This window comes from Papio anubis, chromosome 14, assembly GCF_008728515.1.
Source record: "Papio anubis isolate 15944 chromosome 14, Panubis1.0, whole genome shotgun sequence".
Classification (NCBI taxonomy): domain Eukaryota; kingdom Metazoa; phylum Chordata; class Mammalia; order Primates; family Cercopithecidae; genus Papio; species Papio anubis.
This window is the reverse complement of record NC_044989.1, coordinates 98260243-98282259: the sequence shown is the minus strand read 5'-3', so window position 1 is coordinate 98282259 and position 22017 is coordinate 98260243. Positions and strand designations below refer to the sequence as shown.

The following is a 22017-nucleotide window of genomic DNA, read 5'->3' as shown; positions in this document are numbered from 1 at the left end:
CACATGCAAAGAACATTCATGTCAGCCCAGTAGTCCCAAATGTCTTAACTCTCTCCAGTATCAACTCAAAGGTCCACAGTCTCATCTAAATTAAATGTGGATACGACTCAAGGCACAATTCACCCCGAGGCAAATTCCTGTCCACAGGTGAGCCTGTGAAATTAGCAAGTCGTGTGCTTGCAAAATACAACCATAGGCAAAGCATAGGATACATTCCCATTCCAAAAGAGGGAAATCAGCAAGAAGAAAGGGGTAGTGGTCGGAAGTAAGTCTAAAATCCAACAGGGAAAACAATATTAAGTCTCAAAGCTGGAGAATAATCTCCATTGACTCTCTGTCTCAAATCCTGGGCACATTGGACTTTCCTGGGTTCAGTCCACCCTGAAGTTCTCATGGGTTGGACCCTCATGTCTGCAGCTCTCCAAGGCTGATGCCACAGCTAGTAGCTCTCCAGTTCTGCTCTTCTCTCCATTATAAATTCCGTCTTTACGTCTCGTTTCTCCTACATCTTACTGCCTGTGGTTAAAAGCAGCCATGCAGTTCCTTCAATATTTTGCTTGGAAATTTCTTCTGCCACACATCCTAGTCCATTGCTCTTAAATTCTCCCTTTCAAAAACCCCAGGACACAGACACAATTCCACCAAATGCTTTCCTACATTATAGCAAAAATGGCCTTGACTCCAGTTTCCAATACCTTGTTCCTCATTTCCATCCGAGACCTCTTCAGAATAGCCTTTACCATCTGTATATCTACCAACATTCTCATCATGACCACTTGAGGAATCTCTAAGAAGTTCTAGACTTTCCCTACATATCTTATGTTCTGAACTATCACCAGAATTGCCTTTAATGCTCCATTCACCACAGTCGGCTTTTTCACACCTGCTTCTCCATATTCTTCCAGTCTCTGCCCCATTACCCAGTTAAAAAGCTACTTCCATGTTTTCAGGTATTTATTATAGCAACAGCCCTACTTCTTGGTACCAGTTTTCTGTCTTAGTCCATTTTGTATTGCTATAACAGAATACCTGGGACTGAGGAATGTGTAAAGAGCGGGGATTTATTTATTGCAGTTCTGGAGGCTGGGGAGCCCAAGGTCAAGCGACTCCCAATCTAATAAAGGCCTTCTTGCTGCGTCATCCCATGCTGGCAGGTGGAAGGGCAAGAATGCGTGTATGCAAGAAGGGAAGGGATTTAGACTCACCCTTGTATCAGGGACCCACTCCTATGATAACAAGCCCACTACCAAGATAACAAATTAATCCATTCATGAGGGTAGAACCCTCACTACTTAATTACCTCTTAAAGTTCCCACCTCTCAACACCGTTGCACTGGGGATTAAGTCTCCAACACATGAACTTTAGGGGACATGTTCAAACCATAGCAGGAGCCATCAGCAAACCAGAAAGTAGTCCCTCATGAGACACCAGATCTGCCCATATCTTGTTCTTGGACTTCCAGCTTCCAGAACTATGAGAATAAATGTTCACTGTTTAAGCCATCCAGTCTAGGGTACTCTCGTTACAGCAGCCCAAGCTAAGGCAAAAATTGGTTTCATTCTCTGAACTGAGATTTGTGAAGCCAAGGGGTCTTCAGTCCCCCTCATAGCTTCATCCCACTTATAGAAAATGCAGAAAGGGTACCACAGAAAGCAAGGTGTCCCCAAAGTTGCCAGGGACTCTGTAGTTCATGAACCTACACTTCAGGGAGCCTGAGACCTGCTGCCTTTTGACCATTTGGGGAAGGCGTGACTGAGACTGGACATGAGCAAACCCAGGGATGCTTTCACAGAAGCCCCGACCATTTGCCTCACACAGGCTTAGCACAAGGAATCAGTCAGTGTGTGCTGTACAGTGTTATCCACACAGGTGAGAACATCTGGGAAATCCCAGAAATCGCATGTCTTACTCACATGCCCAGCAACAAGTATAGAAAAGGTAACCCTGGTCAGACACTATAGGGGAGAAAGATCTTTCTCAGAGAAATTCAAAAAGAAAGTACCCCTCCAGATAGGTTTTACTAAAAAAAAAAAATTTGATGGAAAAAAAAAAAAGTAGTTATCTCCATGGGAATTTCTGAAGAGAATAAAGGATTTCACACTTCTCTATGGTTTGAACCTTTTGCTGTAGCCGTGAGATCTGCACTGTGGTTGTGGGCTCATTCTTGGATTTTTTTTTTTTTTTAGATGGAATTGCCCAGGCTGGAGTGCAGTGGCACAATTTTGGTCTCCCGCCCCCTGGGTTCAAGAAATTCTCCTGCCTCAGCCTCCCAAGTAGCTGGGATTACAGGTGTGCACCACCATGCCCTGCTAATTTACTAATTTTTAGTAGAGACGGGCTTTCACCATGTTGGCCGGGCTGATCTCAAACTCCTGACCTCAGGTGATCGGCCCACCTCAGCCTCCCAAAGTGTGGGATTACAGGCATGAGCCACCACCACCACTCCAGGCCACATTGTTGGATTTGATTAACCTCTTTGATATGTAAAAAAGTTGAAACCTTCTTATAAAAACTAAAAGAGGAGAGGCAAAGGGTAACCGGGAGGTCTGTGTGAGCCCTTCCATTGAGACACATTTTGCCTACAAGTCTGAATGGTTACAAATGAAAGAACAACGTATTTGGAAGCAGAGAAAAGAAAAATTTTAAAGGGAAATAAAGTGAAAAACATGAGATAATCAGGTTTCATTGAATGAACGCTTCTAATCACCTAGAACCTAGTAGACTCAAGCAAATGCAATCTTGCAGAGACTGGTAAGCAACAATACTACAATAACTGAATGACTTACTGACCAACTCTCGTGGAATCTTTTTGGCATACGGATGATATAAAACCTTATCTTGCCGGACACAGTGGCTCACGCCTGTAATCCCAGCACTCTGGGAGGCTGAGGCGGGAGGTCAGGAGTTCGAGACCAGCCTGGCCAACATGGCAAAACCCCGTCTCTACCAAAAGATACAAAATTTAGCTGGGCATGGTGGCACACTTCTGTAACCCCAGCTACATAGGAGGTTGAGACTGGAAAACTGCTTGAACCTGGGAGGCAGAGGTTGCAGTGAGCAAAGATCACACCACTGCACTCCAGCCTGGGCAATAGAGTAAGACTCCATCTCCTTGTCTTTAAAGGGAATTTGATTTAATTAGTGAATCCAGACTAACACAAGAAGGAAAAGGCATAAATAAAACTCTTTAGTCTGCAAATAGAGGGAAACACATTAACAGCATACAGTGTCTATGTAGGCAAGTCCCTGAAGACATATAAGAAGAAAATTGAGAAATATCAACCCAGACTCCTCTGAAGGTGAAGGAGTGGACAAGATGCTTCTCAAAATCTCTCCCAGGTGTGCAGAGCTAATGACTCGAGGGCTCAGGCACCTGAGAAATTCGGAGGGTTCAGGATAGGCGAACTCTGTTTTAAAACCTTAATATGTGAAAGGTCAGGTGTAGTAAAAAGATTAACTAGTGAATATTCACTCAACAGTAAGATTTCACTTTAAAAAAGCATGAATACAGAATCACTTTTAAAACCCTCAAGTGCATTTAAAATATGATCCAATTTCCAGAAATTGGAGAACATATTCTTTCAGTAAAGGAATCTATTCATGTGTATAAATTACAGATACTGTTTCTGCATAGATGCTATTTTTAACAAGCATGCAAAAAAAATCCTACATAGGACAATAATTTTCCTTCCTGTGCTGCTTTGGTGTGTTTATATGAGTGAATGAGCAACTGAATAAACTTGGCTTTCGTAAGTATAGATTCAAATATTAGTGATTCATATTGGACCCTATATTCAGTTATTACTACTGTCATGGAAGATGTATTCCTACTCCAGGAGGGAAAGCAAGCTCTAAAATAAAGTGCCTGGAAAATAAAGTGTCTACTTCTCTCTGTGATTTTTTCCCTCCAAATAGCCAGGAACAGAAGCTGAAGGATTTGAGTAGTCTTTCTTCTACTTCCTTTCTTTTTTCCTGAAACCATTTGATGAAAAAGACTAAGCTGAAATCATTGTAAATTGCATTGTTCACAAAGAAGCTATCACTCTTTTTTACTGGCATGGGAAGCCAACCTACCAAAGCTTCCAACAGCAATCTGGAGAATAATTCAAACACGGGAACTGCCAGTGGAGATGTACCTGCCTATGGTTTTGTCCACAAATGAAGAGAAATGGTGAGGTGGGTGATTACCCAACAATCTGAATTCCAGAAAACAGTCCAGGTTCTTCACATGCAGACCATCAGCTTTGCTAATCAACAAAATTGCGTGACCTAAAAAAATCAGCTTAATCACGGCTTTGTCTCCTCACTGTCTGCCTGCAAAAACCCAAACTTCATATTCAAGGATTCCTGAATACATTATCCTAGCCCAAAAAAGTCAAGTTGGTATTAAGCAGAACCCACATTTACAGAATTCTTGCAGCTCCCCAATGAAATGAGTGCTGAGTCTCACAGCGGTAGCTTTCAGAATGCCAAAAATTTTGCATAATAAGAATTCATTTTTGGTGCTCACACTGAGTGGTAAACCTGAAAAGAAGGAACTCAACTATTTTGAAAGCTCAAACATTGTTCAGAAATTTGTAGTTTTTCAAACTTGGGAACTGAGCCTGAAATGCTTAGGAGAAAATGGGAGGTGAAGGACAAAGACCTTGGGTAGAGGGTTAGGCTCATAGAGAGGTAGAATTCCTGGCATCCCATGGTCTCAGCATGCTCTTGTGGGTTTACACCATATGGCACATGCATATACATGCCACATCTGATGCTGCCTGTTGTGCACATACATGCGCATTTGTGTGTACTCTGCACATGAGTGTTATTGTATGTGCATGCATATACTACATATGTAAACTTTGCTGTTGTTTCAATGTTTTCCACTTAAGACAATATGACATGCTTCGGTAACCCTGACTCCTTTTGGGATGTGAAGAACTGTGACTTCAGTTAAAGTCATAGAGAGTGATAACGTGGCATGCCAGGAAAACAGCAGCATTGGCCCTGAGGTCATCCCTTTCAAAAATGCCCAAGCAACGGAAAACGTGGCATCTCATTTCCTGGGCATATGGCATTAGTACTCATGAGCAATATGTAATGCTTTATTTGAAGATATCAGTGGATTTTGAGGCAATGTTTCCCTTTTGCAATTGCTTGCTTATAGGTGCTTCCCTGAGAGCCAGGGATCTGCAAGGAAAACGTTCTTGGCCTGAGAAACACGTAATTAAGGATAAAAAAATCAATTCTCCCACTTTCCAATGCTATCTTACATTCATAAAGCATTGATATCAGATCTGACTAACATGCTTTGGGTTTTAGTTCCATTTATTCTTGCTAATTTTCTAATTTCTAGGAGAAATAAAGCATTTTAAACAGATCCAGGGCATCCCATGAAACTCTATGGCAAAGCTTTTTTGAGTTAAATATAAATGAATTGAGGGCTCACGGTCATATCTGCCTATAAATCACTGCACATAGTCAAAAAAGAGAATAATTTAAGACTTTATGGGCAAAGCAGGTGAAAAAATTATTGAAGATATCTAATATTTACATTTTTACTTCCTAGCAATTAGTTTTTAGGATCCAATAATGCTTAAATGATATCCTTTTGCTAACTGAACACTGATTTATGAAAGGACTTTTTAAACATGTGTAAAATTTTTTTCATGGTATCTTTTGGAATATTGTTTTGTTTATTTGTATGATGATTGCTTTGTTTTTGTTTGTTGGCTTAGAAAGAAACTGAGAGCCCACATATAATTTCCAGGTTATATCTATTAATTCAAAAGTGATCTGTGTAGTATTAATTACATTTTGTATCTTAATATGTTTAGTGACTTTTTAAAATAGATCAAAGATGCAAAAATTTTAGCAAACTAGTGCCCTCATTAAAACTGAGTTATTTATAGGGTTCTATACATCATCAAAAGACAGTCTCGTTTCAGAGTCAAAGTGGACTATGGGACAAGAGAAGACCTTCCCTTTCCTGGATCCAATGTGTGCACATGTGAAGCCACAAGAACTCTGGGAATGCCCAAAGCCTAAGGCTCTTCACAGTCTACATCTTTGTTCTTTTTTGGAATTTTGTGTAAGGACAAACACTTCAAAATGGGAGGCACAAAACCAAACAAGGATTTTCCCTGGGATTTTAGATCAAACAGACATGGACTTATCTCTGTTTTAAAACACAAGTGGCCAAATTTTAAAATAAGTATGCATGAATCTATTTGCGTATGTGAATTTGCCTGCCCTGTTTTGTGCGATGCATGACATCCTCTCTGGATGCAAAGAGCAACAGACACCATAGGAACCCTTCTGTTCCCTGGGCCCTGACTCTGAACATTGAGTCCCATCCCTTCAGGAATGCCCAACTGCGATTATTTCTGGAAACTTTTCTTTTGCCTATTTACCTCTCTGGCAAATCAAGGCTACCAGCTGCTAAATTTCAAATAAATAAATAAATTGCCTGATTGTGGACTAGCAGGAAGCTGAGAATATCCACTGTAATCACAGAGTCCCAGAAGTATAGTTTGATCGGCATGGTTTTAGATACTTTAAGAAACAGCGCTTTCATCATCAACCAGCAGGTAAGTTACCCCAATTTACACAATGCCAATGAATGAGCCTGAGTAATGAACAGAGTTGACCATGGTCAAGCTCTGTTTGAATAACTGTTGCAAGACTTTTGTTGCAAGACTTTAATTTGAGCTACATTCCTGTCATCTAATGGCATTTACTTAGAGATGCCAAATTTTGTAACCTACCACCATATACCTTCAAAACCTATTTCAAGGCTGATTTAGCCTTAAATTTTATTCCTAACTGCATGCTTTTAGCTTATAATTAGCAGAATGGCTCTTCTTCAGCTTTGATATTTACTCACAGATACCTAAATCATTATCGGTACCTAAATCATGGTCACTAAAGCATGATTCCGTATGCGATCAATCATTACCAGACAAAATCTGCATATCGCCCAACCCTGGTCACTGTCCCAAATGCACTGGAGATTTCCATAACTAAATAGAAAATATCAAATATCTAAATCCAGGAGTAGTAAAACATTCTTCACAGAAGAAAATTCTAAATATAGTTTCTACCCCATTTCATTTGTGAACTTCATGTCTATTACGTATTTCAGTAAATTTATTATTGCTAGACAGTGCCACCTAAAAAAAACCAGATGATCCACAGTGGCTTACGTAGTGCATTTAATCACCTGAATACCTCAATGAAAAACACAAACTGAGATTGGTTTTTCATAGTCATTTAATATTTAAGTATTGTTGATTCTCAAGCAAGCTCACAATTCTAGTAATCTCCTCCAACTATCTCCAGCTACCTCCAGCATTTCTCATTTAAACTTCAAAGTTCCCCTCCTTTATCTCTACAACTCATTAGCTACCATCATTCTAATGTTTTGCACTTGTATTACCCCTTTTGCCCAAATGTTTTATAAGCATCATCCCATTTATCCTCACAAATGCTCCTTTTAACAAAATCCAACATTAGCAATGTATGATGAAGAATTATAATAAATAATCAACATTAAATACCTTCTTGTCAAAATAAGTGGAAAAGGACATTTTGCAGTTCAGGACTCCTGATTTCTATTGTTTATTCATGTACTCACTAATTTGCAAAATTCTGTAATCCACAATGGGTTCCCCTGTCATTAGTGCTAATTAGTGGAATTCTACTGTACTAATAAATCAACATTATCCAAACATGGTGCTTGGAGATGTGGTTATAATACAGTCTTGCATATGAATTTTTAAAATTAGGGCCAGGCGCAGTGGCTCACGCCTGTATTCCCAGCACTTTGGAAGGCCAAGGCGGGTGGATTACAAGGTCAGGAGTTCAAGACCAGCCTGGCCAATATGGTGAAATCCCGCGTCTACTAAAAAAAAAATACAAAAATTAGCTGGGCATGGTGGCACGTGCCCATAGTCCCAGGCTGAGGCAGGAGCAGGTTGAGATTACGCCATTGCACTCTAGTCTGGGACAGAGTGAGACTCTGTCTCAAAAAAAAAAAAAAGAAATAAAGAAAAGAAAAAAAAAAAACTAGATGGTCACCACTGCAGTCCTGATTTTTACTGATAAGATTTGTATGTAGATCCTTCTACAGCTGGGTTTTTATAGAGAGAGCTTGCATGTCTTTAATGATTGCATATTCATTCCAAGTCAGACACATTCTGTATAAGGAATAACGGGACTTAGGGCAGAAAGGGACAGCTAGTATCACATTGTTGAGTAGTAAAGGAACTTCCTCAAAGTCACACTGTTAGTGTGAGAGCCCTGCTGGAACTCAAGTGTTCTCACACTCACTCAGACCTCCTTCCAACACATCAAATTGGCCACCTGTGTCAAAAGTGTGAACACACAACTTCAGTAAAGTCTTATTTTTCATATGCCTGCACATGCCCATGATCCCCCTCTGGGTTCATTCATTTCTGTCTTCCATCCCATAATCTTTAATAGTCCCCATCCTACCAACCTCATACCCTCTGCACCATTGGTTGCTCAACCCTTTGGTTGCTCAGGTGTGAACTGTGTGCTTCCTTTTCATATAACATTGCGTGTATTTTTTTCTGGTAAGAACGTTAAGTTGATTACATTAGATCTCATGTTTGGTATGTACCTCAGCTCTCCTAGGCATTTGTCTGACCTAGGGTCCATTTATTGAACAGTATACCTTTCTTTTAACCTCACATCATCATTTAATTACAATAGACAAAAATGGTTTTCTTCATCAGTCAGCATGATGGAAGGTTATATGGTCACTGACCCACATCTGTACAGCTGTTTCTGTGCTCTTTGCAATGCCTAGCTCCCTATCTGGCCAGTAATGGCCCATAACCAATCAGTGCAAATGCTTTTGACTGTGTAGTTATTCTACAATAAATAAAATGTAACAGTAGCCGTGAGAGACCTGGTATTTTTCTCCCTTTTTTCAAGAGAATGAGTGTCACAGGAATGTTCCTAGATCACAACAGTAGCAGATCATTCAATGCCAGAGAACCAATTGAGAGGTCAGTGGCTCTTCCTCACTGGATAATCTAAAATCAGGGGACGGTTTTCCCTTTGAAATGGGAGTGGAAATTTTCTAGGTGATCTTCCAAGGTCCTTTTAAGTTCTGTGATTCTTTGATTCCCTCAGCAGTTCCTTTGAATTGTAATTTATCCCAAATTTTTGTGATCTCGAAACTGAACGTACATTTATATTCATGAATGAATATTCAACGTATCTATGCACAGTGCATTGAAAAAAAAAAGTGTATAATTTTAGTATCCCTATACTATACAAAGGGTACTCAGAATCTTACTAATAAAGGCATTGGCATCCTTCACTACTCTGTAATCTAAGATGGAAGAACTGTCTGGTTTCTGTTAAGGCTGTATAAATTTAAAAAGATGGCAAGATTGCATTTGGGCAAGTACCCTGAAGTTTGGCTGCTTATTCAAATCTTGTGCAAATTTCTATAAGCTGCTAAATTGGTCTGGAGTGAGGAATTAGCCTGCAAATATTATGGACCTTGGCAAGCTGTTTTCATCTGCTGTTTTTCTTATGAGATTATAAGATAAATATTAAGGTGGCTCAATGAAATGAGAAAGTGCTGGGAGACTCACCCATGGCCAGGTAGAAGAAATGATTGATTCCAAATTGGTCATATTTGATTTCGAATTAAATATATTGTAGTGGATATGCCAAATATAAAACTTTATCTTGGGAAATATGGTATGTTTCTCAAATTATTTAATATTGAAGATGTGGGGATGATTTTGCAGAAGGAAATTCTTGATTAGAGAAAGGTTCTGATAGGCTTTAAGATTTCATCTGAAACTTCTAAAATCTACTGAAGAGTCCTAATGTGTGTCTGTGTGAGTGCCGGGTTGTGGGGTCTTGGAGAATTGGGTCTGGATTGTTGTGTCTTGTCATCGTGGGTTTTGACATATCAATATTCTTCCTAATGTTGACTACCTAAGCTGAAAGTAGCTAGAAAACGATATAAAAGAGAAGGATTCCATTGGTGTACTTATAGTACATTTTTAAAGAAGCTATTGTATTAAATGAATTTGACCATAGATTTACTCTTATTTATAGAAATAATGGCCCAGCCTTATTTTGGCAATGGGAAACATAACAAATATAATATCTCAAATATTTATCAACCACTGCACTTCATCTGGCCTTCTTCTTGTTTCATAAAGTGACAATTCTATCATTAGATATCAATTATAACTTGTGCCATTATCAACAAAGTCGTATAGAAAAATTCATTCTCTGAAAATGAATACCTAGGTAAAGCAAACTGTCGTGGAGAATAATCGCACTAAATTTACCCGGGCGACTTGTGTAAATTCCAAAAATTCATATTGATTTCACCTGCTCCTTGAACAATGAAAAGCACAGACAGCTGGTTGCAGAGATTCGGAACATAATTACAATTAGTAATTACTATGTTGTTTCTAAACAGGAAGTTCAGGGGGAAGATCTTGGATGCTCACAGCATTTAGCTACAAGATTTTTTTTCATCATTTTAAGTCATGAAAAAGTCATTGATGGATTGCCTCGTGAAAACCAAAACTGCATCTCATTGCAAAAGAAGACATAACTCCAGCTCCGAATCTCCTGCAGAAGGAAGCAAAAAGGAAGCATTGCAAACAGAAAACTGTGTGTTGGAGTGTGCACAGGAGCCTGAATTTCTAAAAGATAAACACTTTGAATTTTCTAGGAGGTTTATCAATTGCAACTATAATATGTAATGTATGGCTCACTAGATGCAATTCAGCCCTAACTGCTTACCATGCGGAAATATTGCAAATAAATCCTTTACTAGCTATCCTCTATCATTGTGCTGCTATAAATATTGTTTGTCCAGTCGTGCATGTTACAATGGAAAATACTGTATTTCAGCAAGTTGACCTAGGGCAGTGGTCCTCAACAAGGGTCAGTTTTGCCCCCTGCGTGACAATTGTCAATGTCTGGAAACATTTTTGTTTGTAGTGACTGGTGGGGAAGGAGAGGAGACACCAGCACCCAGCAGTTAGAGACCAGGTGTGCTGCTGAACATCCTACAAGGCACTGGACAGTCTCCACAACCAAGAATCGCTGGCCCAACCTGTCAAGGATCCAAATTTGAGGAACCCTGAGTTAGAGTGAACCGGGACAGTTGCCAGTGTCTGCTAATACATTTCTCAGGTGTCAATAGTCCAAATAAAAGTCTATCACCTGGATGCTGAAAGACAGCATTCTGAAGGCATGACCAGTGAGAAAGTCTCAGGGGCCCCTTACAGTGGGGTGCAGCTGGATGGAAATTGGCCTGAAGCACAAATCCCTTTTGTCTCTCCCTATTTATCATCATCATCATTACTTTTTTACTTTGGTTAGCAGATGTTTCTTTAGTGCTCTGACATCCTTTTTAATTTGCACATTTATTAATTTGGCTGGCTGAGAGCAGAGTTCTCTACCTGCTGCATCGTCCCTGTACCTTGGAGATGGTGGCATCCACATAAAGTGTTGCCCCGGCCCACCGTCCATCACTAGGAAGCAGTTTTAACCCATAGCATCTTTACATGGGATCACCTGATGACCAGTGCAATTTTGGCTTTTCTGCTATCTCACACTACCAGTGAAAGGAACTGATTGCTCTTGAGTCCATTTACTCGTCCACTCTAGGGGGAATTGTTTGGATTCTAGCATATACCCTCCCGACATCCCATTTATAGCTGTGACAAAGAACTAAGCAATTAATCAGACATCCCTCCTAACAATACTGACCTGCCAGCATTCAAATGCTTTAATTAAAATCGCCTCACAATATATGCCAGGGGTAACAGGCGAGCACTGTCTCCACCAGGCAGGATGCTGCTCTCCTCATCAGCCCTGAAGCAAGCACGGCATTACGGATGTCCCTCGCACGGGACCTTCAGTGAGAAAGGAAGGAAGTCTCCTGGGATGGCTTGTGCCTGCTGCGGCTCACCTTCAAAAGTAGACTCTGTTCCTATCATGTTTTCAGAGGCTTTAGTATAAAAGGATGCACCTAATGCAGAAATTTCCTCCACCCTTTCATTCTCGTCTTTTTTCTCTTTCTTTCTTTCCTGAAACTTGCACAGTGATGAGCCAGATTGCCCCCAGCAGTGTTAGGCTGAAATCACCTTTGCCGCTTTAAAAATAAAATGTCAGTGCTACTTTGGGATTTAAAAATTTTAAATATCAGTAAGCACGGAAAAAGCTGGATTTTTTTTTCCCTTTCAGTGTTAACTCACCCTTGTGACAGGTTTTAGCCTCTTGATATTCATGCCTGCTCCCCAGTAGTTCTGTTCTAGCTTTCTTGTATACAGTAATATCAGGATGTTACAATCAATGAGGGTGCATTGAATTTATAGAGTTAGACTGGTTTGGAGAATTTGGAAAGATGGTCGACCATTCATTTTTATTACACTTAAATAATTTTTAGAGGTTAGTGTATAATTTCATTGAAAGGTGTCAGCATTGTTTGAAACACACACCATGCCCAGTATTCTCTCCTTGATTAACAGTACTTCTGCATTTATCCATTGCCTCCATTGCCTATTTTTTAACTGTTAATATGGGCATGAAGACTACTTCTCAACATCCACATAAGCCAAGTAACTTAAAAGGATTCTAATTCTGCATGTCCCTCGCTCACTGTCCTCCACCTTGAGTTTAAGTATTATTTCCTCTTTCACTTCTATCCAAAATTCGCTTAACACATCCTTATGCAAAGTCTGTTTAAAGAGTTAGTCTTATTTCCAAATGCTCCACTATAGCAGCTGCCTGGCAGTGTTAATATTGGACTTTCAGTTGATTTTCAACACCTCACGTGCCTTTTTCTATAAATCTAAATCCTTAATGTCTTTTTACTCATTTCTCCCCCAAGGCGCTCCCAAAACTTGTGATCTTTGTGAATCCAATAAAAAGTGCTTTTATAGTTTATCTTTCTTTCCACATGTGACCCCTCCATATATGGGGCATCTGTGGAGAGTTGGCTATGTCCCTGGTGCCCTCAAGAATGGAGTGCTGTCTGTACTCACCTTCCCCAGACACCCCGTCTGAGTCCTCTCTAGCCTCCAGGAAGGGAAGCCTCCCCTCACTTTGTTTATCCACCCCTCTCTCAGGGCTCTGCATATGGTGAACTTCCGCCTCCACTCAACAGCCCATCACACCCTTTCTTTTTCATATCCTGTCCCCTTTCAAGTTTGTGTTCTTTTTCCTTTGAAGGACACTGATACTTCCCACGACGGTTTTCAAGTTGGAAAGATGAAACTTAAAACTTTCCTTCATTTCCCCCCCCTCACCCTCTCTACTTCCCTTCTGTGTATATTAAAATAATCTCTTTCTGTCTGCCTACCTCTCTCTCTCTCTCTCTCTCTCTCTCTCACACACACACACACACACACACACACACACACACACACATGCAAGTAATTCCTGCCAGGAGGTAAGGTTCAGAGAGAAGGACAACTGTGTTTTCATCACATCAGCCTGATTATCGTAATAAGACCGTGGGCAACCTCAACAGAGAGTACATAGATCCAGTAGGCCATAGCCAAATATAATTTAATTATTTCTAACAGGAATTAAGAATCTCAACAAGACTGTTTGACACAGAGAAATCATGTCCTCCTCCAAAGTTTTATTTTTCTCTTCACTCTCTCCATTATTTCCTCCTAATTCTCTTTAGTCCAATATGCTCTTAAAATGTTTTCTAGAAGGTATTTGTGATAGTCAGGCTTCTCCAGAGAAACAGTACAAATAGGACATGTATATATAAAGAGATTTATTTTAAAGAATTCGCTTGCATGATTATGGAAGTGTAGGACTTTCTCCTTAGCTCAGCTGAAAATGGAGCCCTTTCACACAACCATGAAAAATACTAGGCTCGCAGACACTTTGAAGGATGAGAAAAATGGAATTTATTGGGAAAAAAGGAAAAAAAGGGAAACAAGGACTCTCTACAAAGCCAGAGTACTGCTAGTGCACTTTCCACCTCACAGATTGAATCCCAGGTACTACCGGGGGAAGAGGAGGGGTCAGGCTCCTCCTCCCTGCAAAGGTGTGAACTGCCCCAGGCTGCACCCCAGTGCGTGTTCCTCCCAGTTCCCAGGCTGGTCAGAGGTTCTCCAGGGACCCCTTTATACTTGGCTGTCTCAGAAGCTTGATAAATCTAAAGTCTGCAGGGTAGGTTGGCAGGCTGGAGACCCAGTGAAGAGCTATCTCTACTAAAAATACAAAAATTAGTCGGGCGTGGTGGTGGGCGCCTGTAATACCAGTTACTCAAGAGGCTGAGACAAGGGAGTCACTTGAACGCAGGAGGCAGAGGTTGCAGTGAGCTGAGATCGTGCCTACTGCACTCCAGCCTGGGTGACAGAGCAAGACTCTGTCTCAAAAACAAAGAAAAACAAAAAAGGAAAAAGAAAAGAAAAAAAAAGAGTAAAACAATTAAATTCATGGACATAGAGAGTAGAAGGACAGTTACCACAGGCTGGGAAGGTTAGTAGCTGGGAGGTAGGGATAGTTAGTGGGTACAAGGAAATAGAAACAATGAATAAGACTTAGTATTCGATAGCATAACAGGGTGACTACAGTCAAAAATAATTTAATTGTACATTTTAAAATAACTAAAAGTATAATTGGATTGTTTATAACACAAAGGATAAATGCTTGAGGGGATGGATACCCCATTTATCCTGATGGGATTATAACTCCTTGCATGCCTGTATCAAAGTATCTCATGGACTCCCTAAATATACATACACCTACTATGTATCTACATGATTTTTTAATAAAAAGTAATGCTAAAAGAAAAGTGAAAATAAAATAAACAACAACAAAAATGTACATACTTTAATTAAAAAATACGTCATTGCTAAAAGAATCGGAAAATTGGTGCCAATAGACTTGATTGACACAAGGTTGCCACAAACCTCAGATTTGTCAAAAACACAGCATCTGCACAGCACAGTAAAGTGAAGCGCGCTAAAACAGGGTGTGCCTGTGATTTGCTTGAGATGCAGCCTTTTTAATCCATGACCCCAAGCCACAAAATGTTAGGACCATCATTTATTTTATCCATCCCATAGAAGTACATTTACTTTAGGTTTTATAAAATATGATTGGAAAGTTCTTAAGCCTACCTATGGGGTAACAGAAAGTCTTGGTTTTCAACACCTTACCTCTATCAGCATACAGAGCCAGAACTGATTGGAGTGCTTTCAGGCTATAAAATTTTCCTAAGTGGTACTTTGTTGAAAAAAGAAAGTGATTGAGAAGGCACCCAGTAGAAAACAAACAAAACAGCATGAGTTGAGTAGCTGTGACAGAGACCACATGACTAGCAAAACCTAAAATATTTACCATCTGGCCCTTAACAGAGAAGTCTGCGGCCCCCAGGCTGTGATAAAGTGGGCACTCCGGGATGGCCACCTTGATGGGCAGGCTCTGTCCACACCCCATGCCAGCGCTCCTTTGGGAATCCTTGTGAAGACACCCCATGTCCATTTAGCACTGATTTTTTAAAAAACATCCTATTGACTTTTGTGGAGTAATACTCACTTCTCCTTATCTTACCTAGGAAGACTACTGAGAAAATTATCTTTAAATTGCTTTGGTATTTTCAGAAAAGGGAAAAAAAAGATTACACTTACCAGGATAAAAACAGGTTTGACCTACAGGAGATCTTTAAGTAAAAACATCTTAAGTTCTGAAGAGTGGGAGTCGATATGAAACCTTAATTTGGACGCAGAAAGCCCTGGCAGGGGGAGCCACTGACCAGGTGCAACCCCTGAGAGCAGGTGCTGCTGCTTCCGAGAACAATCCTGATCTGTAGCGCAGGGCTGAGAACACCTACCTTCCCAGGGCTTTTGTGAGGATTAAAATGCCTGGCACGAACCAATGTGGTGGGTCAAATCGGTCAGTCCAGCATTTTGGGAGGCTGAGGCAAGAGATCACTTGAGGCCGGGAGTTTGAGACCTGCCTGGGCAACACAGTGAGATCCCACCTCTAAAAGTAACTAAATAAAATAAAAACAAAAATTAAAATGTCTCGGCCGGAATAAAAATGAAACAAACCGCATCAAAACTGAGAGACTAAGAACAATGTGGAATTTCTGACAATTGCATGGGTTTCTGGATAGTTCAGTTGGCCTCACCTGAGCTCATATGGACCTCTTCAGTCAATTTCAGTGGGCTGGGGACCCCGCCCACTGACCGCTCAGCCTCTCTCCTGGTTATTTATCCTGGGTTTTGCTGCCACAAGGCGACCTCCAGGCATGCATTTACCAAGCTGCCACTTGTGCCCACTTCACAGTGTCCTAGAAATCCAAGCAAGCCCCATGGTCAAGCCCTGAGGCAATGTGGAGGCAACTTAGCCTCTGACTCTTGGTGGGAAGAGGGGCAAAGGGTTTTTGGCCATACCCAAGGCTCCGCTTTTGCTCAGGATGATGCCTCATAAAAGACAGAATTCTGTGTTTTCTCCACCTACAGCATAGTTGGTTTTTTTCTACCATACCACAACCACCTTCCAAATGCCAGGGATGTTTTCATATGCTAGCATGATTCCCTTGCTGGCTGTCAGACACTGCACTCTACCCTATCAATAGGTGTGACTACCATGCTGTTGCTATTCTCATCTTTCAGACTTAAGAAAGCTATAGGTTCTCTGCTCCTCCTGTTCAACAGTCAGCCACATTTTCTCGTGCATCGCCAGCGCATCCCTGAGACACCATGGGGAAGGTGAAGGTCGGAGTCAATGGATTTGGTCGTATTGGGCGCCTGGTCACCAGGGCTGCTTTTAACTCTGGTAAAGTGGATATTGTTGCCATCAATGACCCCTTCATTGACTTCAACTACATGGTTTACACGTTCCAGTATGATTCCACCCATGGCAAATTCCATGGCACCGTCAAGGCTGAGAACGGGAAGCTTGACATCAATGGAAATCCCATCACCATCTTCCAGGAGCGAGATCCCTCCAAAATCAAGTGTGGTGATGCTGACACTGAGTACGTCGTGGAGTCCACTGGCGTCATCACCACTACGGAGAAGGCTGGGGTTCATTTGCAGGGGGAAGCCAAAAGGGCCATCATCTCTGCCTCCTCTGCTGAAGCCCCCATGTTCATCATGGGTGTGAATCATGAGAAGTATGACAACAGCCTCAAGATCGTCAGCAATGCCTCCTGCACCACCAACTGCTTAGTGCCCCTGGCCAAGGTCATCCATGACGACTTTGGTATCATAGAAGGACTCATGACCACAGTCCACGCCATCACTGCCAGTTTTCCTCCGGGAAACTGTGGCGTGATGGCCACGGGGCTCTCCAGGACATCATCCCTGCCTCTACTGGCGCTGCCAAGGCTGTGGGCAAGGTCATCCCTGAGCTGAACGGGAAGCTCACTGGCATGGCCTTCCGTGTTCCCACTGCCAACATGTCAGTGGTGGACCTGACCTGCCGTCTGGAAAAACCTGCCAAATACAATGACATCAAGAAGGTGGTGAAGCAGGCGTCGGAGGGCCCCCTCAAGGGCATCCTGGGCTACACTGAGCACCAGGTGGTCTCCTCCGACTTCAACAGCAACACCCACTCTTCCACCTTCGATGCTGGGGCTGGTATTGCCCTCAACGACCACTTTATCAAGCTCATTTCCTGGTATGACAACTAGTTTGGCTACAGCAGCAGGGTGGTGGACCTCATGGCCCACATGGCCTCCAAGGAGTAAGACCCCTGGACCACCAGCCCCAGCGAGAGCACAAGAGGAAGAGAGGCCCTCACGGCTGGGGATTCCCTGCCACACTCACTCCCCCACCACACTGAATCTCCCCTCACAGTTTCCATGTAGACCCCCTGAAGAGGGAAAGGGCTTAGGGAGTCCCACCTTGTTGTGTACCATCAATAAAGTACCCTGTGCTCAGAAAAAAAAAAAAAAAGAAAGCTATAGAACTTGCCCACTATTAAGACTGCAAAGGAGTGGAGCAGAATTACAAGATGAGCGGTCTCTGGATCCTACGCCTGTCCCAGCCAACACTACAGCCTCTGCAACCACTTATATCTCACAAGGGTCAGACTGAGCTTGGTAAATATCCCTCCACCAGAGAGCTCATCTGCCATGCAACAGCAATGGGTGTGGGCCATGGAACCCAGAACAACTGTGACTGTGCAGACCTGCCAGGAGTCAAGTATGAAGCCAGTCCCCTCTCATGACTGCCTGTCAGGCCCAGAACTGGACAATCCAACAGCCTGGAAGTTGTTCTCTTCAAGCAAGTTGAGTTAGCCCAGGTGCTCAGAGGGGGAGCTAATGGATGTGGGCTAACCATGAAATCGAGCCAATCTATGAGGTTGGTGCAAAAGTAATTGTGGCTTTTGCCATTACTTTTGATTGCAAAAACCGCAATTACTTTTGCACCCACCTCATAGTGTGGCGTAATTTCATTGTTAGCTTTTATCCATTAGCTCCCCTTCCCTGCAAAAGCCAAAGCCAGAACAAAGTTAAAGTGGTGAAGGCGAATGTTGTCCAGGATCACCGCAACAGCAGAAAAGAGATTCCACTGTAGAACTGGGCTCCATTCTGAATACAGCAGGGAGAAGGGACTTATCGCCAAGGAGCAGGGGTCAGAGGATGGAAAAATACTAACAGAAAATTGCACCAAGTCTGGGGAGAATACCGGCTGAACAGACCTGACAGGATTCCTGCTGAAGGCAGGCCAAGGTGATCAGACAGCAAAACTGTGAAAAATTTTAATCAGGTGTCAAAGGTCGAAGGTTATCAGACAGCAAAACTGTGAAAAATTTTAATCAGGTGTCAAAGGTTGGGCATTCTTGTTAAAATGACTTAGTAAGGTTCTTGCTAAAACTGGATTTCACATGGAAGAGCACAGATGGGTATTTACAGTCTGCCTAACGCTTGGGCAAGCAAAGAATCTTTGTTACTAGTTCCCTTTCAGAGAATCAGAACTCCCAGTAAGCCTAATTAACTAGTTATAACTAGCCCTTCCTTGTTCTGGACTCTCTCAGTTTCAGCTGTGAAAGTTCTCCTGGGGACCCCACTCAGTCCTGGACAAACTGGAATAGTTGGTCACCCGATTACTAGACTGATCTGCTCTCTGCCTATGAGTCTCAGATAACATTTGGTCCCTGAACAACTAATGGAATGAGAAAAGTCTTCCTTGACCGATTTTGTTCGCCACTCTGATGTCAGAGTCCAGTATGGAGCTTGGCACCAAGTGAGAGATCATAAAACACTTGTTGAGGGCCGGGCCTGGTGGCTCACACCTGTAATCCCAGCACTTTGGGAGGCTGAGGTGGGTGGATCATGAGGTCAGGAGTTCAAGGCCAGCCTGACCAACATGGTGAAATCCTGTCTCTACTAAAAATACAAAAATTAGCTGGGCATGGTGGCGTGTGCCTGTATTCCCAGGTACTCAGGAAGCTGAGACAGGAGAATTGCTTGAACCCAGGAGGCAGAGGTTGCAGTGAGCTGAGATCACACCACTGCACTCCAGCCTGGGCAATAGAGCTAGACTCTATCTCAAAACAAACAAACAAACAAACAAACAAACTTGTTGAATAAATGAGCGTGTGAATGCATGAGTAAATGAATCTAGTTCAGAAGAGGTGGCCCTGATTCCTACCTCCCAAGTGGATGGGCAAAGCTATGGAAGCCCAGAAATACCAGAAATATGACCCAGCATTTGCCCTTAGTGTACACTGAGGAGATATATGCCCTTCTGTTTGTTTCTAAAACAAGAAGGACCCGACAAACTGACCAATATAAAAGACTCCTGAATGTCTAATTCAAATAACTCAAGTTTCACTGACATAAACAGTGTCTCCTAAAATCTCGTACAATCCTCTTGAAGTTATGGTTAGTAAAATTCTTACTCAACATTTTCATGAACCAAGAAAAAAAGATCATGTTTTATGTGACCGAACTACTTTAACTTAGACTTTCTGAATTATTACACATCAGGGAAGGAACTAAATAAATGAGCAGTTATTTTAGTCTCAATTAAAGCGCTGAGTAAATCAAAAGAGATTCATGAAGGTGAAGGGCAGTGCTTTGGACTACACGTTTATGTGTCCCCAAAATTCACATGTGAAACTCTAATCCCTAAGAGGATGGTATCAGGGGGAAGGTCCTTTGGGGAGTGATTAGGTCATGAGGGTGGTGCCCTCATGGATGAGATTAGTGCCTTTGTGAGACCCCAGAGAGCTTCTTTGTCCCTTCCACTAGGTGAGGACACAGCGAGAGGATAACTGGGTTTTTTTTTTTAGTTTTTTTTGTTTGTTTGTTTTTGGGTTTTTATTTATTTATTTATTTATTTTGAGACGCAATCTCACTCTGTCACCCAGGCTGGAGTACAGTGGCGCAATCTCAGCTCACTGCAACTTCTGCCTGCCAGGTTCAAGCAACTCTCCTGCCTCATCTTCCCGAGTAGCTGGGACTACAGGTGTGCACCACCACACCAGACTAATTTATATATATATATTTTTTTATATATATATAAATTATATATATATAAAATTTATATATATTTATTTATTTATTTATTTTAAGTAGACAAGGGGTTTCACCATGTTGGCCAGGCTGGTCTTGAACTCCTGACCTCAGGTGATCCACCTGCCTCAGCCTCCCAAAGTGCTGGGATTACAGGTATAAGCCACCACACCTGGTCAAGGATAACTGTTTATAAGCCAGCAAGAGTGGCCTCACCAGGAACTAAATTGGCCAGCACCTTGATCATGAACCTCCCAGCCTTCAGAACTGTGAGAAATAAATTTCTGTTGTTTAAGCCTCCAGCCTGTAGTCTTCTGTTCAGAAGCCTGAGTTTACTACGACAGGCAGTAAAGTCCAGCAGTTAAAGGCAAGCACAATGAAGTGGAGCTAACTTGCATTTGAATTCTGACTTGGACGCATTCTAGCAGTGTGACATTGGGCATAGCATTTGACACTAAGCCTTTTGTTTCCTCGCATACAAAATAGACATAGCATTGCCTGTCTTTTGGAATTGTGGTAAGAATTCAACATACCATATCCTACTGAGCCTAAGCATAGTTGTGGAATAATTATCCGTAGGTCCACATTCACTGTCAAAGTTTTCCTGGTTTGCATGAAATACTATACACCCATCCAATACTGAAAGTACTTAGCTTCAGGTCTCACACACAGCTATGAAGTACCACAGCTTAATATACTAACGTTTTCCTAAACTTTGCATTAATTTTTTTAAAAATGTGTACATTTTGAAATTATTTTTAGCATAGTGCCAAAAAAAACGATATCACAAAAAAGTTAAAGAATATGCCATGTTGTCATGCCATTTGGGCACCAGAGCCTGTGAAATAAAATGTCATTTTGGAAAAGGAAAGCACCCATAACACCATCTTCATTTGTGTGGTAATGATGGAATACTAACGCCTACATTGGGCTTTCTATGTGCCAGGAGCTGTTCAAAGTGTTTAACACTTATTAACACTTCCTAGTTCTCACACAACTCTCTAAGGGAGGCACTTGAATCGTCATCATTTTATGGAAAGGGAAACTGAGGCACGTAGGTCATCCATGTCAGCAGCAGAGCTAAGACTGGAACACGATCTGTCTGACTCCAAAGTCTGTGCTTTTGACTCTGCTGAATATGTTAACAAGGAAACTCTTACCCCGTTGGTTGTAACATTTCTTATCTGTCAAGGGCTGGGAAACCAGGTAAAATTAGGCACTCTTCAACAGGAGAAAAGCGCTTCTATGGAGCTCAGACTTTGCAACATCATTTTGACCCCTCGAGGTCTCTTTTTGTTGTTTCTTTCCAAGTACTCAACTGTGTTCTAAGTCAGTTAGGTTCTGGATAGGTAGAGTGATTGGCTGGAAGAAAGGATTAACTTTCCCTCTCAAAAAAATCAACATATTTTACCCAAGGGAGGATTCAGAATATCCTACCTCTCCATAAGGCTGATCATTTTTCTAATAACTACCTGGGTTTTTTTTTTTTTTTTTTCTCCAATCACACCTAGAG

General features: G+C 41.7%; 1 pseudogene across 1 annotated transcript; it reads left to right on the top strand.

Moving 5' to 3' along the window:
- The first annotated feature begins 15888 nt into the window (after window positions 1-15888).
- LOC110741106 lies at window positions 15889-18565 on the top strand (annotated as a pseudogene). Its single transcript, XR_002516806.2, has one exon. The product of XR_002516806.2 is annotated as a glyceraldehyde-3-phosphate dehydrogenase pseudogene (transcript).
- Window positions 18566-22017: the final 3452 nt, after the last annotated feature.